General features: G+C 40.4%; 1 long non-coding RNA gene across 1 annotated transcript; it reads left to right on the top strand.

Moving 5' to 3' along the window:
• Nucleotides 1–11,290: 11,290 nt before the first annotated feature.
• LOC145556033 (uncharacterized) lies at nt 11,291–12,563 on the top strand. Its single transcript, XR_014091689.1, has 3 exons — nt 11,291–11,736; nt 12,006–12,058; nt 12,205–12,563. It is a non-coding gene; the product is annotated as an uncharacterized LOC145556033 (long non-coding RNA).
• Nucleotides 12,564–19,035: the final 6,472 nt, after the last annotated feature.

Genomic DNA, 19,035 nt, shown 5'->3' with positions numbered 1-19,035 from the left:
GAGTGTGGCGAATGTTTCTCGGAGATCAGCAAGGTGATCCGCCTGCTGTTTGGATTTGACTATCATATCATCAATGTACGCCTCTACATTCCTTCCGATTTGATTAATGAAGACCGTATTAATCATTCGTTGGAAGGTAGCAGGCGCATTCTTCAAACCAAACGGCATCACCGTATAGGAGAACAACCCCTGATCAGTGACGAATGCCGTCTTTTCTTGATCTTTTTTCCACAGGGGGATCTGATGGAAACCTGAATAGGCGTCCATGAAACTCATCAGGGCATGTCCGACTGTTGAGTCGACCAGACTGTCGATCTTAGGCAGTGGATAGCTATCCTTTGGACATGCCTTGTTGAGGTCTGTGTAATCAACACACATCCGCCAAGTTCCATTCAGCTTTTTTACTAACACAACGTTAGCTACCCACTCAGGGAAGTTGCCCGGCCGAATGAACTTGGCATCTAACAGCTTTTTTATTTCGGCAGCTGCCGCCTGACTTCTTTCTTCGCCGTGGTTTCTTTTCTTTTGCCGGATGGGCTTCTTTTCAGGATCCACGGCGAGTTTGTGGACAGCGAGTTCCGGGCTGATGCCTGACATCTCCTTCACTTCAAAGGCAAAGATGTCTTTGAATTCCTTGAGCAGCTGGTGAAGGTTTTCACCCAGCTTTGCAAAGGCAATCGTCCCCACCTTAACAGTCCGCTCTGGACGGCTGTCATCCAGAGGGATATCAATGTGTTCACCAGCAGGCTTGGGACGAAGATCATCCGACCGTTCCCCGGTCAGTGATTGCTATTGCTTTTCTTTTTTGACCACCACCAGCTGATCAGTCTTTCTTTTCTTTCCGGCTGGTGGGGCCGACTGTTCTTCCTCGACATCGTCGAGGTCAATCATTTGCTTGCCCCGGCCGGATGCTGCGGCCGTAGGCTTGACGTCCGAGAGATAACACTCTCGAGCCGTCTTTTGGTCCCCATTAAGGGAACCAACTGTTCCATCATCCTTCTCATACTTGAGTAGCATGAGAGCAGGGATGATGACGGCCTTACACTCATTAAGAGTGGGTCGGCCAAAGATGAGGTTGTAAGTCGTGAGCTCTTCAACCACTAGGAAACGGATGGTCATGTGCCGACCGTCTCCCCTGCTTCCCAGGCGGACAGGTAGGTCAATTCGTCCGACTGGGTGCACAAGTCCTCCCCCAAACCCAACTAAGGTGTGGGTGACCTCCATCATGCTATCCGGTTTGTACTTGAGATTGGACAAGCATTTGAGGCTGATGAGGTCAGAGGAACTTCCTGTGTCAATCAGAATTCGGCCAACCAGCTGGTTGGCGACTTTACACTCAATGACAACAGGGTCATCATGCGGCCGACGGACTTTGCCTCTGTCCTGTTCGGTGATGACAACTTTAGGGAAGGTGGATGTGCTAGCTGTATCCCCCTCCTCAACAGAATTGACCATCTTTCTTAGATGGTCCTTGGTACCCCGAATGGTCGGGCCACCACCGGCAAATCCGCCTGCTATGGTGTACACCGGTTCTTCATCAGTTTCGACACTCACAGCAGGCTGGGGAGTCTTTTTCTTTGACTGCCCTGGATTTGCTTTTGAAGTCACTTTGGACTTCACATAGGACTTCAGCTGTCCTTTGTCGGCCAGACGGTCGAGCTCCCGCTTGAGACTAAAGCAGTCGTTCGTGTCATGGTCAACATCCTCATGGAAATGGCAATGCTTGTTCTTGTTCCGATTTTCAGCGGAACCTTTCATAGCAGTCGGCTTTTCAAGAGTTAGCCGATCCTTAATTTCCAAAAGGATGGAGCAGCAGTCCTTGTGGAATTCGTACCTTGGGACGTACGGTTTCCACTCTTTTTTCTTCTTCTGGGCCGGTTGATCAGAGTTATCAATGGCCCAGACTTGCTTTTTCTTTTTGCTCTCTTCTGGCTTAGGAGCCGGCTGAGCAGGCCGACTCTCTTTCTGCCGGTCGGACTTCTTATGGTCCGACTGCTTATTGGAGGAGCAGAGTTCGGTCGCCTGTATGTAGGCTTTCGCCTCTCGCAAGGCTCCTTGTAGGGTAAAGATTTGTTTGCGGACGAGTTCATACTTAAAAGTAGACCCGTCCTTCAGACCCTTAAAGAAGTCTGTGAAGGCAACCTCATCAGACAGCCCATGAATCTGGATTCGGACTAGATTGAACCGCCTGACGTAGGATCGCAAACCTTCTCTATCTCCCTGCAGTACATTGCCCAAGTCAAGACTTGTCTTTTTGGAAGGGATGTTCATAGAGAAGTTTCATGCAAATAAGAACGCAAGCGTCTTGAAGCTATTTATGCAGCCAGCCGGCAGGTTGCCAAACCACTGCTGGGCTATGCCCTTCAGGGTGGCTGGAAAGCAACGACACCATGCGGCATCATCCAACCCCTGTAAATACATGAGGTGGGTGTATGCCAACAGGTGGTCCTCTAGGTTGGAGGTCCCGTCATAGGCCCCAACCAGAACGTTTTTAACTTTAGCCGGCTGCACGGCTTCAGTTATTTCTCTGGAGAAAGCAAAGGGTTGATCTCCAAGGTGTTGCAGCCTAAGCTGCCAGTCCATCGGCTGATAGCCGTATGCCGCCTGTCCCCCGTAGAGGGTAGGTTGCATATAAGGTACTATTGGCGACTGGTACAGTGGCGGTGCCATGTACTGGGCGGACTGAATCACATGCGGCCTAGACTGAACCCTTTGGCTGCTTGCTGGGGTCTCATGTACAGACTGGGACCACCTCACAGAGGTATTCTGAAAGCTATCATGATAAGTCGACGTTGAAGCCGACTCTGATTGCTGAGTTCTCCTCTCCTCAATATATTGCCGAGCGTCAGAGAACGTTTTCTTGCTACCATCCGGCTGTATGTGCCGGATGGGTTTTCTTGCGCCCGCTTCTGGGAAACGGAGCCGATTAAGGTCAAATTGGGGCCTGGCCTTCTCCTTAGGAGCAGGATGAGGAGTCGGCTTCTGTTTGCCAGATTGGGCTGGCTTCTTGGCCGACTGCTCCTTTCTAGGAGTAGGCGACTTCTTTGAGGCGAGCTGCTTGATTTCACCCCTGAGGCTGCTCAAGAGTGACATTAGCTCATCCCGAGTGACGGGAGTTGATCCTGCCGCCTGGGAAGGATCAACCGGCCGCCCCTAGGGCTTCTTTGGCTGACCAGCAGCTTTGCTTGGTCCTGCCTGAACATGGGGACGCTCTCGCCGTTCCTTACCGCGGATGCGTTTAGAGATGAGGGATCCATTTGGATCCACATAGGTTTCGACATCAGCGTCGTCACTTGAGTCATGGTCCGTTTGGACCAGTACATCATGTGGAGGCCGAATGGCCTCCGGATTTGGTACAAGCTCTTGTGAAGCCATTTCAGAGGTACTCTCCCCACAGACGGCGCCAAATGTTTTGGGGGATTTTGTCCCTCAGGAGAGTTACAACACTGAAACTGGATTCAACTGGGGATGCCTGTACCTGCAAAGCAAACGGGCCGCCGGATGGTCGGTGGTCCGCCTCCAAAGATTAAGTCAGTAAACGTTCGGAAATAAAACGTGCGGAAGTAAAGTTATCTGCTTGAATTCCAAGCTCAGGTAAAGTGTTGTGTGTTCCTTGAAAACGACAGCTCTGTGGTAAGTGACGTATTGTCTCGTATTGCGTGTCATAAATTCTCTCTGTCATAAATGACATCATGTCCCTATTTATAGGGTCCTTTTGAAAACTGTGCCTTCCTAGGATCTGGTGACCTAGGAATTAGGTCACGCCGTTTTGCGGCGCCTCGGGATTTGGGCCTTAGAAGGCCGCCATCCCAGGGCCAATGCCTGAGTGACATGTGTCACTGTGGCCAAAAGGATTTTGAAGCACTTTTTGTGTGACACGTGTCGCCCCCTGAATGGTCCCTGCTGGACCTTCAGTCCACGTAGGATGGAGAAGAGTCCACCCTCCACGTGTCATCATTCCATAGGTCCAAATGTCACCTATACGGAAGACACGTGGCGCTTTCTGATTGGGCCACCTGGCCGGGTATAAAATACCCAAATCAGGGGGCATTATGATTGGCCACCCGGTTACACCGGGGGATGGGATCCTTATGGTCCCCCATCCGGGTTTTCCTATGATGGGGATGACAATGACGGCTCCGGGCCAAGTTGTAGTGGTGGCTAGTTTCCTCATTTTTGTGCCATTTGCCTCCATCCCTTGTCTTATGTGTGCTTGATTTGTATTGATGGGATGTTGAGATGTATCTATGATAAGCTTGGGGGAACTTTAGTTTTCTTACGGGTTTGTCTCGGTGGCCAATTTGTTGTTAAAGCTTGCCTTGTTTCTTATGCCTCTTTGTATGATGGTCTCTATCTTGATCTCTCTTCAATGGTGTTTGCTCATTCTTGATCTTGTTGTTTTGTGATGATGATGCATGTGTTACTCCCTATAATCCAAACCCCCTAATATCCAAATCCAATGAATCCAAACCCTTGAATCAAAATTTTGTAGTTTAGTACTTTGTTGATTAGTTATATGGTTAGTTGGTTATTTAGTTCTTATTTTCTTATTTTTGCTTTCTTAATAGTTTAGTGTAGCTTATTTTTGCTTTTTAGTTTATTTCCTTTTCGTTTTCTTTTCTTTTGTTTTGTTTTAAAGTTACTAACTGTTTTCTTTGTCTATAGTTCTCTTTTCCATTTTTGTTTTCATATGGCTTTAATGATGATGCTTTGTTTCTTGGAGCATCATGAGGTGGTTGATTCTTCAACTTACTATTTTAGCATTGCTCGGAAGCCGGTGAGATCTTTCTTATTTTTCTTTATCTCTTTTATTTTATTGGATGTATTGTTTAGGATTAGTTTTAAGAGAAGTTGAATGGTTCTAGGATGGATGCTTTTAACACCTAGAGTGTTTGGGATCATTGGCGATGTTGTCATTTGATCACTTGGTTGTTGATTGGGAATTACATGTTATACTAGCATATTCGTTCTGTTTTGGGGTTTTTTGTACGTACCCGAGTGGAGGGCGTGTAAGTCCCTCGGGAGACAGATCAGCAATGCAACACTCAAACGGCCCGATCACCTGCAAAACAACGGACCCCGGGGGGGCCGGAGGTCCGCCTCCGACGATCAAGTCAGTGACCGAAATAATGTATTTTAGAGAGAGAAAGTATAGAGAATGGAGAGTAAATGTGGGGGGCATTGCCCTTGGAGCGAGAATTCGATCCCCTAAAACTGATGTAATAATCAGTATTTATAGAGCATTGGGATATGTGCCTCTTAGGTTATTTAACCTAAGTAGATTGGCTTCCCACCGTTTTACGGTTTCTAGGGTTGTGGGCTTAGAGCCCATTTTCACCCTTCTATCATTGAGTGACACGTGTCATGCTCTAATTGGCTCATTGAGCGCTGAGCTTGTGGACACGTGTCGAGGTGGCATTGGTCCACATATATAGGGGGTATTTTTACCCCCAAACATTAGCCCCTCGGAAGGGGTAATTTCACTTTCAAGAGGAATTACTCCTTTCGAAATCAAGGCTTTATTTTCCGCTTGTTCAAAAGCTCTATGGGCGGCATATGTCTAGTTCAATAAAAGAGGGATTTGATTAACTTGGAAAATCTGATACCTTAAATGGTATGATATTTTCTAAGTTAATCAATCATAATAATGATTGCCGCCTGAACTAGACAGATGACGACTTTTATTTCTTTTAGCCCCACTATGGTGGTCATATGACCTTTGGGAGACTTAGAATATTTTTGAGACGTTTGACATCCCATAAGGCAAGAGGCAAATGGCCGCCTGACTCTTCATAGGGAAGGAGGAAAATGCCGCCTGGGGGCAGGAGGCAAATGGCCGTCTGACTCTTCACAGGGCAGGAGGCTAATGGTCGCCTGACTCTTCACAGGGTAGGAGGCAAATGGCCGCCTGGGGGCAGGAGGCAAATGGTCGCCTGACTCTTCATGGGGCAAGAAGCAAATGGCCGCCTGGGGGCAGGAGGCAAATGGCCGCCTGACTCTTCATAGGGCAGGAGGCAGATGGACGCCTGGGGGCAGGAGGCAAATGGCCGCCTGACTCTTCACAGGGCAGGAGGCAAATGGCCGCCTGACTCTTCATGGGGCAGGAAGCAAATGGCCGCCTGGGGTGTTTGTAATCCAATTATACTCTCAATGTCCTTCTGCCCCATTGGGAGGACTTGTATAATTTCGGAAGGTAATCTAGGTTAGAACTTTGGTCGATCACCGGCTGATGTCTTTTGGACATCCGGTTCCCGAAGACTTGGTCGTTCTTTAGATTACCCAGGTCAGGCGGCTATGAGTTGACCAATGAGGTCGTTCAATTTTTGCCGCCTGCATGCGTACGTAAAGCAAACGATAGAGTGCTTTCTACGACGATTGCACCCGGAGGGGTGTCGCCGAACGCCATTGTCCATGTTGGGACAGACGATTTTATGAAAAAAACAACCATCCGGCCATTGGCCTCTGGTCTAGGTTGAGACCGGTTGTATAGCCACTAAGCGGTTTTGTGCCTAGTTTAGTTATCTGGCCATTGGCCGCATGTCACTCGGACGTTGAATTCGCTACTAAGTTTCAAACTTAGTTTATTATCCAGCCATTGGCCTCACGTCACTTGGACGTTAGTTTATCTACTAAGTTTCAAACTTAGTTTATTATCCGGCCATTGGCCTCACGTCACTTGGACGTTGAATTTGCTACTAAGTTTCAAACTTAGTTTATTGAATTAATAAATCAATATTCAATAATAATAATAATAATAATAATAATAATAATAATAATAATAATAATAATAATAATAATAATAATGATTATAATGAAATCTCATTATAATTATTATTATAAGAGAATAAATCAGTAATTTATTATACTGTTACCTCAAACATTCAATGCTTGACGCGGCTTTGATTTGCTTTAAAAGCTTTAAGAATCGGAGCCGGAGATATCACAAGGTCCTTGATGTAGTACCATGCGGCATTTGTCATTTCATGCCGCTTGCCTTGAACTTAATTTGCCGCCTGTGCTAGCTTATACATGTTTGAACACAAGTTCTCGAAGGTTGGTCGGCTTTGAGATGTCAAGCAACTGAGCTTGAAGAATGATTTTGATCACTGATTACACAGGCGGTTATTTTGCATAATAATGATGAACAAAGCAGCCCCTGCTCACATAAGAGAACGCATCCAAATTGGCTTTAGAGCCGTTTTAGTGCAGCCGGGCTTAATTGGGACAAGAAGCAGCCCACAACTGAGATGGATAGATGAGCAAAGCAGCCTCTAAATTCGGTAGGTGCGGCTGCTCTCTCAAGGTGAGCTTCTTTGCATCAGATTGGAGGTCGAGCGGCTCCATGATTACCGACTAAGTGAGCTCAACCAATGAGATATGTAGTTGAAGTTCGCTGCTAGAACAATTAGAAATTTCTTGCTCACTACTTAGACGGCATGTCGTCATATGTATAGCAACAGTCACTTGACCAAGCTTGCATATTAATAACCACAGCCGTATAAATAAGAGTAATATGTAATGTCAGCCGGCTCTTTCTCTTTTTATGATGAACAAAGCTGCCACGCAGCCGGACATAATTGATTGGTCAGGCTCAACGAGCCAATGCCATAGTCGGGCTAGGTTGATTACAATCTAATGGCACAGCCGCTTATATACCTCGCGTAATAGGTAGTGTCAGCCGCTTGATCCAAGCAGCCAGTACAGTCGGGCAGACTTTAACAGCCCCTAGCAGCCAATACATCTGGCCTTGGTTAATGAACAAAGCAGAACAGCTTAATTGATGAGCAATAATGCCACTGCAGCCGGACATTAATGCCATTTAACGACAATCGGCTTCAATGATGTCTGACTTTGTTTAGCTTGGTTGCCGCTTAATTGAGGAACCGCACTTAATTGTGGCAGGCAGCAGCCCCACTGCCGGCTTGGTTGCCGCTTGACCAAGCTCAAAATCGATCTCTCTTGTTAGCTTTGACAAAAATTGAGTACTTTCTGCATGCCATATGCTCACTTATTCGACTCGACATTAGAGTCGCTTGTATAAAGCTGGGCTTCAATACCTTCTGACCCTTGTATATATATACTAAAGTAATATTCTACTCACATGTATAATATATACTTAAGTAGTAGTGCCGCATGCTTTCTTTTTCCACCAAAATGTATGTACATACAAAATGTTAGTGCTGCATGCTTTTTTTTTTTTTTTTTTTTTATTATTATTATTTTTTTTTTTTTTTTTGTAATCATAATAATGATTGCAATTTTGCATGAAACCCAACTAACTTCACGCAATAAAGCTGCTTCATGAGTGGTACAGCCGGTAAAGAAGACCGATTTTGAATGAAAATGCGACCACATACATATGGTTATGGGTGATTAGCAACCCTTGACAATCGAGCTCTCTTGCAAGCTCACATCACAACCGGCTTTGAGGTTGAACAAAGCAACCATGGCAGCCAGCTTTGAGGTTGTTCAAAGCAACCCCTACAGCCGGTATTTAATTGGGTACAACCCCGGCGGTATGTAGCGCAAAAATTATAAATTGATTGATTACGACCCAGACGGCTTGGAGTAAGTTCCAGCTCAATGAGCCAATACTGCAGCCGAAATAGGTTGGTTACAATCCAACGTCACAACCGCTCAATTTGATGAATATAGCAGCCACGTATCCGAAGAACAAAGCACCTTTGCGGCTGGGCTTGAGTATGAACCAAGCAGCCCCTACAGCCGGCTAAATTGACGAGGAAAGCTGCCCATACAGCCGGCTTTGATTGAGGAACAAAGATGCCCCTCAGCCGGGCTTGGTTGAGGCACAAAGAAACCACACAGTCGAGCTTGGTTGAGGCAAGAAGCAGGTCATCATCTGGGCTTAATGAGCCAATGACATAGCCGGTTTTAATGAAGAACAAAGCAGTCGTTTGACAATCGTGTCACTGAGTCTGTAGCTTTGTTTGGCTTAGTTGCCGTTTGACTAAGCTCATAATATATATATATATATATAAATATATATATATATATATATATATATATATATATATATATATATATATATATATTTTACATCATAATAATGATGAATATAGTAGCATTGTAGCCATGGCAGCCGTTTAATTGAGGCACCGTTCATGGCTCTTACCGGCTGACACTGTTGGAGCAAAGCTACCCCATGCCGCCTGAGTACACTAATGTAAAAGATGATGCTCAGCCGGCACAAAGTCCGTCTGTGTATGCTAACACAAGAAAAAACTTGACCGCTTGTGTATGCTAACACAAGAAATCAGCTAGGCTGTCTAGGTAGCTCAACGGCTGGTCCTAGAAGCTATATGTCATCCATACACTTGATACCTTGATGCTCAACCCGGTTGCCGACTTGCGTATGAATCGATAGCATGTAGCATTGGGTGTATTGAGCAATGTTGAATGAATGTGCCGCATGACACTCATAGGCGGCTTTGAATGATATACAACCGTGGAGCTTACTTTCAATGTGGTGAATATACAAGCTGCTCATGAAAGTATGTATTAAAACTTGCCGCCTATGCTATTTTAATGCATGATGACTCTAGTGTAGCTTATGAAGCTTAATGAATCAAACTTGCTAGCTGTCAAAAACTTGGGAGTATGGAAATGCATGAGTATACTTGCCGCATGCATGTACCCCACTAATAACAAGAGTTTACTCTTGGATAATATTACATGTGTAGTAATACAATTTGTGTGATGTTGATAGTATCAAACTATCAATCACCGATAGCATGTCACCACCTGACTGAGCATAAATGCCGGCTGTATGATCCGGCTGGGTGGCCTGAGCATGCGGCCGGCTCATTAAATGAGTCGGATTAAAATAGTGGAGTGCCATTACAGATGTGTCTCCCCACAGACGGCGCCAAATGTTTTGGGGTTTTTTGTACGTACCCGAGTGGAGGGCGTGTACGTCCCTCGGGAGACAGATCTGCAATGCAACACTCGAACGGCCCGATCACCTGCAAAACAACGGACCCCGGGGGGGCCGGAGGTCCGCCTCCAACGATCAAGTCAGTGACCGAAATAATGTATTTTAGAGAGAGAAAGTAGAGAGAATGGAGAGTAAATGTGGGGGGCATTGCCCTTGGAGAGAGAATTCGATCCCCTAAAACTGATGTAATAATCAGTATTTATAGAGCATTGGGATATGTGCCTCATAGGTTATTTAACCTAAGTAGATTGGCTTCCCACCGTTTTACGGTTTCTAGGGTTGTGGGCTTAGAGCCCATTTTCACCCTTCTATCATTGAGTGACACGTGTCATGCTCTAATTGGCTCATTGAGCGCTGAGCTTGCGGACACGTGTCAAGGTGGCATTGGTCCACATATATAGGGGGTATTTTTACCCCCAAACATGTTCCATTCTTTATTTTCCTACTTTTCCTTTATCTATATCTTTTTCTCCTTTCTTATCTTTTCTTTTTGTTTCTTCTTGTTTTTGGTTTTTGGTTTGTTTTGAGGCTTTATTTGTCACTTTTTGTTTTTCTTTTGAATTGGACTATATACAACCGATTTTTGACTTTTGAATGAATATCTTCCTAAATGGTATGGGTATGAACGGTTTGAGAATATGCTTGGTTGACTCTAGGATAGGTGTATGCTAAGGTAGCATGTCTAAGAACTAGAAGGATCATGAAACCGGATTCTACTTGTTTGTGGCATGATGGTAGTTGCTTCCTATGGTCGATTTGACACCTATAGTGAGTTTTTGCTACATCCATGTGAGGTTCATCATTTTTCAAGCCTTCTACATATTTTGCATGAGCGGCATGGATCCTTGACTATTGCGGACCTAATCTTGAATCTTGACTCATAATTCTCAAACACGAGACCGAACCATCTAGGGATGACAAAGGCATCTTTTCAGGGTGGTAATTTTTTTTTTTCTAGGTTAACTTTCTTTCTTTTTTAAATCTTTGGGTTTACATTTGCCTTCTTGCTAACCATTTGAGCCTTTTCCCTTCTTTTCAAGCCACATCTTTAGAACTTTAAGCCTTTTATTTCTTTTTGTTCCATTTTTTGTTTTTGTGAAGCAAATGGCCATGTTTTTTGAGTTTATGGTATATACGTATGGATATTGGTTCCTTTTGAAAGCAAGCTTGTGTTTCACTACTACAAAAATTGGAAAAAGGACCCCTAATTACAGACCCGTTATCTTAACTAACGGGTATGTTTGATGTAATAGATTCTTTAATAGAGATAACGGGTCTCTTATAAGCCCTAGCGCCCACAACTTTATTGAGAGGAGTTAGATAAGAAACCTGTTGTAGGAGCAATGGGTCTCTTACATTCTTTTTTACTTCTCATTATTTATGGGTGTAGTACCATCCTTTTGGCTCAATCTGTCTCCTCTACATCTCTTTCTATCTCACCGACATTTCTTAGCTAATTTTTTTTTCCTTAAAAACTAATTCTTCATTTACCTCTAATTGTGCCATAATTTTGCTCAATCACTCTGATCTGCATCTTTTATCACCTAATCCTTTGCTAATTTTTGTCCTAAAAAACTCATTTCTCTTTCACCTCCAATTTATTCGCTCTCATCAGTGGCTTCTTCCACTTTTTTTTTCCACCTTCATCAACGACTTCTTCGAGCATATGCATGCTCCTTGTATTTTGAGAAGTCTCCACCTTCAAGAACCCTCTTTTCTTAGCCTCCGACGACGGTTGCGAAGTGCTTCAGTGCAATAAGATCTAGATTTAAGCATTCAAGGTACAATTTTTGAGAAATTCACTAAGTTTGTTCGAATTTCTTTTTCTTTTTATTTCCTTGGTTGTTATGGATTAGCATTGGTGGTGGGTAGATGTTTTTTATTTGTTTTGTGAGTTGTTTTTCATTTGATTTTTGGTTTGTTTTGTGATTTGGTTTTTATTTGATTTTCGGTTTGTTTGTGGTTTGAATTTTGTTGTTTGTTTTTGGGTTGATTGATTTATGGTTTGATTTAGATCTGTTGTGTTTCGTATAATTTTGGTTTGATGTAGATTTGTTGGAACTTCGGAATAGCCAATTTTAACATAGAGTTGTAATTGATTTGGTAAGTGTTCATTTGATGAATTCTTATTTTTCCAATATGATTGTTTGATAATGTAATTATTTCTCAATTTAATTTAGTTTTTAAGTTATATGCTTTACTTTTCTTTTCGCTTCAATGTCTGATGAGCAATGGGATTACCCTTGCAGAAATTCCTAACCCTAGAAATTCAAAGAGACCAGATCTTGACGAATGAAATTGCAGAAGATGGAGTAGTACTTGAGCCTTATTGATATAAATATAGTTGTAAATTTTAATGACTTTAAATATTTTTGTGTTAATTTTGCTTGAATTTTATGTTAGGTTTTTTTTTTTTTTTTTTTTGTATCTTATCAATTCTTTTTTACCCAGGCTAATTTCAAATGGTCTAAAAGTATTTTTAGGGAAAGTATTGATTATAACTTACAATCTTTTTAATTTTCCGCCAATTTTTATAGAGCATAAAAATTAAATATTCAAAATTCAAATGCAAACCACGTCTAAAGAAAATTTCTATTTTTTTTATAAAAACAAAGAACAAAGAAACCCGTTAAATTACATGACATGTCTGTTTGATACCACCAAACAAACCCCTTATCTCAATAAACGGGTCTTTTTTCCTTCTAAATTATCAATTTTGAAACTTATGTAACAAACCCGTTATCATTAACGACGGGTCTCTTTGTCCTCACAAACTGACCCCTTCTAAGGAACGAGTCTCTTTATCAAACAGACCCTTGAGATAGAGACCCATTGTAAGGCGGTCTCTCAAGCATATTTTAACGGGTCTCTTTGCCATTTTTTGTAGTAGTGTTTTATGTATATTTTCTAATAATTGCAAATGAATGATGAAAAAGCTGTCCTAAGTTAAAAAAGGCAAGGACTTAATAAATGCAATTTGTAAAAGCCATCCAAAGTCATAAGAGGCGTTGACAATTGCTATCAATGCTTGAATTCAAAACACAAAAAAAGGGAGAAAAAAAAAATTTGTAAATGAGAAAATCCAAAACTATTTTGATGTGATTCTTTTCCTTTTCAAGCATTGAGGACAATGCTTCCTTTAAGCTTGGGGGAGAAACGTTTACGCTTTTTGTATATATGCTTGTGGTTATAGCTTTGAATAAGTTTGGGGGAGTTAGTTTATTTTTGTTTGGCGATTGCTTTGTTATGAGGAGAGGGTTTGATCACCCTTTGATTCACTAATTAGGAATACCGCCAAATTTAAAAATTTTAAGCCTACCCTCACCCTTTTTGCCCTTACGTTACAACCATTAGGAAAGACCTTTTGACCTAAAGGTTGAGTCAATTTCGAGGGAGGGCATTATGAGTTAAAGCCTTAAGAGTAGGGATGCATAGTTAAGACGTCGAGTAGCCCAAAAATGTGTTCTTTTTCGGCTCCTTCGAGGAGCTATTAAGATGCTCATTAGAGGGAGATTTGAGACTATAGGGAGAACGCGCTAAGATCAAACGGGATGAAGGTGAATTGTGATAACTAGTTCTCTATGCTTAGCATATTCTATTTTTCAATCAATCTCGGATATCTTGAAACGTGCTTACCCCTATTTGCTTAAGAAAGTTGTTTATTCATTTGAAATGTGGTCATTTTGTAAAGTCCAATTCGTAAAGGTTACAATTTTGTTTTTCTTTCTTTTACTTTCCTTTTTGTGTTTTGCCTCATGTATGTTGGTGGATAGTTATAAGTTAAGCTCTTAGGAAACCTTTAGGAGACCTCACTTTTCCTCATAGGCGACTTTGGGGTTTAAAGGGCTTGCTGTAGCTAAAAACAACCGTGATTTCTAAGTTAGTGAGTCTTAGTGTATATTCCCGCCGTATGTCTTTCTTTTTCTTTTTGAATAAGTCTTTCATCCTTATTCTTTCTTGCTTTGTTTTGCTCGAGAACAAGAAAAAGTTTAGCTTGGAAGAATTTGATGATTGTCATTTATGGCAGTCATTTGGTTCTTTTTTGGGTGAATTTCATGCTATTGTATAGATCTTTTACATAGCTTTTCCTTAATTTTACTCTTTTTTTCTTTTACTCTTTATTTCATTTTAGGGTCATTTACTCTTAGGATTTCTTTTACTTTAATGCAATCTTTAGCTTATCATTTCTATTGTTTTGTTGATTGTTCAAGTTTGAATTGAATTTGTGATTGAACTAGTTTTATTCAAATGATGATGATTAAATTGTTGATTAGCTTAGTCTTGATATTGATTTCAATGGATTGTTAGTAGTTCTCTTAGCTAGGGGAATGGTGAAGCATATATGAGTAATGGATTGATGCTAATTGGGAGAAATTGATGGATTTGATGTTGTGATTAATTTGGTTGATTGATTAAGTGCATGAGTGTGATTAATTGAAGAGTAGCTAACTTTGATTGTTACACTAGAATGCATTGTAAGCTCGCATTGATATGGAAAATTGATTTGTGGCTTGCTTTTGTCGATTGAGTAGGTTTGCAAAGTTCCTAGTTAGAGTCTCTCGTAGTTGACGCTAGCTTGACCTCTAGGAGATTAGCCTACCTTACTCTCTTGATTGCTTAATTGATTTTCCCTCGCAACACTCGACTTAGTCATCTCCAATCCCAATTAGCTATATCCATTCCGAGTATATGCAGATCCTTACCCTAGTGCTTGATAAATTTGATTTCATTTTGATTGTTTGATTCTTTAGAATATAGACACCTTACTTCATTACTTCGAGATAGCTTAGCTTTGGCATTAGCATTCATCTCGCATTCATAGTGGTTCGACCCTCGACTTACCCTATGCTAGGTTTAAGGGTGTGTTGAGAGATTACAAATTTGTTGACCATGGGTAGATTAGTTTTCAACGACCTAGTCTCCGCCTTTGATCAAATGACGATCTTAAATCGTTGAATCAAAACACCCAAATTCAAGGTGCTATGATGGGCAAGCATTCAACTTGCTATTTGGACTAGAGCAAAATCATGTCGCTACAATGACTAAACAACATGCCATTTAGGATGAAGCTTTCGACCCAACCTCGTTGATTACTCCTTCTAAAGAAATTTTTGAGCATGGATGGAAGAAGTCTTTCAAATGGACCAATCACAAAGGCAATAAGCTGGAAATCGTCACAGGCGAAGGGAAGATGTTTGAAGAATTGGACGACAAATCTAGTATAGACTCTAGGGAAGCTGAAAATTTAGGCCTTGTGTCCATTATTGAATCTTTATTTTCTAGTTCTAAGGTCGAATATCTTAAAAAGGATACTTATCTTGATGTACTCTCTTTTGAATTTAATAATATGAGATCTATTTCCGAGTATATGCCTTCTCTTGAGTCTTTTGAATGCTATAACAATCAATCTAATGAAGATGATAATATTAATAAATTGGTTTAACTAATGAATGAACGAGAAAAAAAGAACCCTATAATTGAAGAAACCGAAACAATCAATATAGGAGCCAATGAAAACAAAAGAGTAGTCAAAATTGGCTTATCTTTAAATCCGGAAGAGCGATCGACCCTCATATCGACGCTCAAAGAATTCAAAGATGTATTCGCTTGGTCATACAAGGACATGCCTGGAATAGATAGGGAAATCGCGGAACATACCATTCCCTTGAACCCTACCTCTAAACAAGTAAAACAAAAATTTCGACTAATGAAACCTGATGTCACTCTAAAAATGAAAGAATAAGTACAAAAGAAATTAGACGCAGGTTTCAATTCGCATATGTAATTATCCAGAATGGGTAGCGAACATCATCCCAGTCCCTAAAAAGGATGGACGAGTTCGCATGTGTGTCAACTTTAGGGACCTTAATAAGGCTAGCCCTAAAGACGATTTTCCTCTACCACATATTGATATTTTGGTAGATAACACGGCTGAACATGCAATGTTATCCTTTATGGATGGAAACACAAGTTACAACCAAATTTTTATGGCAAAAGAAGATGAAGAAAAGACATGCTTTATCACCCCTTGGGGTACATATTGCTACATAGTCGTGCGTGCAATATATTACATATGTTAAAAAAATTCATTCAATATGAAACAAAATACAGCAACTTGGCTAAAACAAGTTTAGCAATAGTGTGAGCAACTAAGAAACTACAACATTATATGTTACCACACACTACTCATGTTATTTCTCAACAAAATCCGATAAAGTATTTGTTTGAACAACCACCTATACAAGGAAGAATATCCAAGTTGTTGGTAATGTTGGCCGAATTTGAGCTAAAATATATTCCTAAAAGATCAATAAAAGGAAAAGTAATTTCCGACTTTCTAGCACAACATCCAATTCAAACAAGTCATGCAGAAACTACTCATCTTCCGGATGAAGAGATTCTTATGACACAAGATGACAAATGGGTAATGTACTTCGATGGTGCATCCAATCAAAAAGGATGTGGCGTTGGAGTGTTACTCATAAGTCCAGAATCGTCCAATCTCTGTCCAACTAGACTTTAAGGTTACTAATAATGTCGCGGAATGTGAAGCGTGCATTATTGGATTAGAAGCACCAGCTAGCATAGGTGTGCAACAATTAGAGGTATATGGAGATTCAAGTTTAATTATAAATCATATACTGAAAAAATGGAAAATAAAGAACTCCACAATGATATTATACCAAGCACGTACACCTAGAGCAACTCATCGAGCATTTTGAACATATTGATTTTAAATATCTCCCAAGGGATGATAAATAATTTGCCGATGCGCTAGCAAAATTATCCTCAGTGATCAACATTCCAGGTAACTTAAATATGATGCCATTATGTGTTGATAAAAGAGAAGAGCCAGCATATTGCAACGCAATAGAGGAAATAAATGACATTGAAGGAGACATTCCTTGGTATGATCATATCCTCCAATATATTACCCATGTCACATATCCTGAAAATACTTCATCGAAAGACCAATAAGCCTTGAGAACACTTACGGCCCAATACGGTCTATTAAATGGTTAATTATGCAAAAAAGGACCTAATGGTCAAAGTTTATTATATATAGACCAATCTGAAACAACACGTCTTATGGAGAATATTCACAAAGGTGTTTATGGACCTCACATGAATGGTAAAATGCTTGCAAAAATAATTTCACGACAAGGGTACTATTGGTCCACTATGGAACATGATTGCGTACAATATGTTAAAAAATGTTCAGAGTGCCAAATCTAATATATAATTGTAGAGTAAGTGAATGAGGAGCCTCCAAAACCCCAACCAAGCCTCCTCATTCACTCCCACCTAAAAAAACTACTCCCTCCATTTCCTTTGATTCAAAAAAAAAAAAATTCAAAAATAAAGAAATAAAAAAAAAATATACATAGAATACATCCAACTACTCATCTACTAAGGAGTACTAATACTCTCCAATTAAACTAATCTTATCTAAAACTAACTAATTATAATTTCAACTTCAAAAAAAAATGTAATAGACTAAATACAGTTATCTCAACAAGTCATCATCATTCAATCAACTCCACTTTCATTTACACTACCCACACATACACTATTCCTTAACTACATAAAAATTATGAAAGCTTAGAACACTACTATAGTATTCAATATCCGTAGTTAACCAAAAAAAAAAAAAAAACTTTGAGATAGAATACATTTGTATTGGGTTTTATATGTAATCCGATTTGGTAAGCAATCATCTTTGCTTTAAATCTATGTTTAGTTATGATTATCTAAAATTTCAAATAATTTTTTTTTGAAAGAAAGTTAGTGCATATTATTAACCACTGCTTAAGGAAAAAGAGTCCGTAAGTACATACAGGGCAACATCACTAGGACAATGATTTTCCAAAATTTTCTCAATCCCAAAAGGCACTAACTTCGCGAGATGGTGAGTGACATAATTACCCTCGCGTTTAACATGTGACCAACTAATAAAATCAAAATGCATATTAGAAATAAGAATATCATAAAGGATTTTGTCAAGGTCGGAGTAGATGTAGCTTGAAGTCTCGAAACTATATTTTGGCAGTCCAACTCCATAATTAGGTGCTTTAGACCATATCTTCATCCCAAGTTCACAGCAAACCGCACCGCCATCCATTCAACTACCACAGGTGGCCACCTGTCACACATTCGCCTACAACCAACAAAAAGAACCACCCCTTTTTCGTTTCTAGCCACTACCCTAAGCCCCACCCAACCTTCCTCCGCAAGGGATGCATCACAATTCACTTTAATAACCCCCATTCACTTATAATTACTATGATTCCATTTTTATGGTTTTAAATTTGATTTTTCTGATTTATTGATTTATATTTTAATTTTTTTGTGTATGTAATCAATAATTATTTGGTTTTTTTTCCACTATTATTTTAATATTTTTCCTAATAACACATACTACCGCAAAAAACTACCTATTTAATTATATTGTCCAATAAATTTCTTTTTAGAAACACGAATGTTATAAGAAATCCCATATTATAAGTGCACATTTTTCTTCCCTAAATTATGTACACTTCAATTTTTAATCATAAGTTCCAGTACTTTTTTCTGTTTTAATTTCATACATTCTTATCAATAGTTTGAAATGTGACATATTATCATCTCAAAAAAAAAAAAAAAATTGTACGCCATATTTTTCTTTTCGATCTTTTTAGTTTGTTTTTTTTTTAAATCCCATTAATAGTTATAACCCGTGCATTAGCACGGGCGCATACTAGTGTTCGCTAATTTAAAACACCTTCCACCATCCGAACTATACAATCTCATTTCCCCTTGGCCTTTTTCAACTTGGGGAATTGACATAATTGGTAAAATTTCTCCAACGGTAGCAGGAGGACACGAGTACGTATTAGTAGCCATTAATTACTTTACCAAGTGGATTAAGGCTGCTTCTTACGTGAATATCACTTCTAAACATTTTGCAAAGTTTCTCGAATGAAACATATTTTGTTGATATGGAGTTCCACATGAACTAATTAGTGAACAGGGATCTCAATTCAAAGCTGAAGTCGAGACCCTCTTAACTCGTTATAAAGTAAAACATCATCACTCATCTC

Source organism: Chenopodium album, chromosome 8, assembly GCF_948465745.1.
Source record: "Chenopodium album chromosome 8, dcCheAlbu1.1, whole genome shotgun sequence".
Lineage (NCBI taxonomy): Eukaryota > Viridiplantae > Streptophyta > Magnoliopsida > Caryophyllales > Amaranthaceae > Chenopodium > Chenopodium album.
The sequence above is the reverse complement of the archived record's forward strand: the minus strand, read 5'-3'. Positions and strand labels throughout refer to the sequence as shown.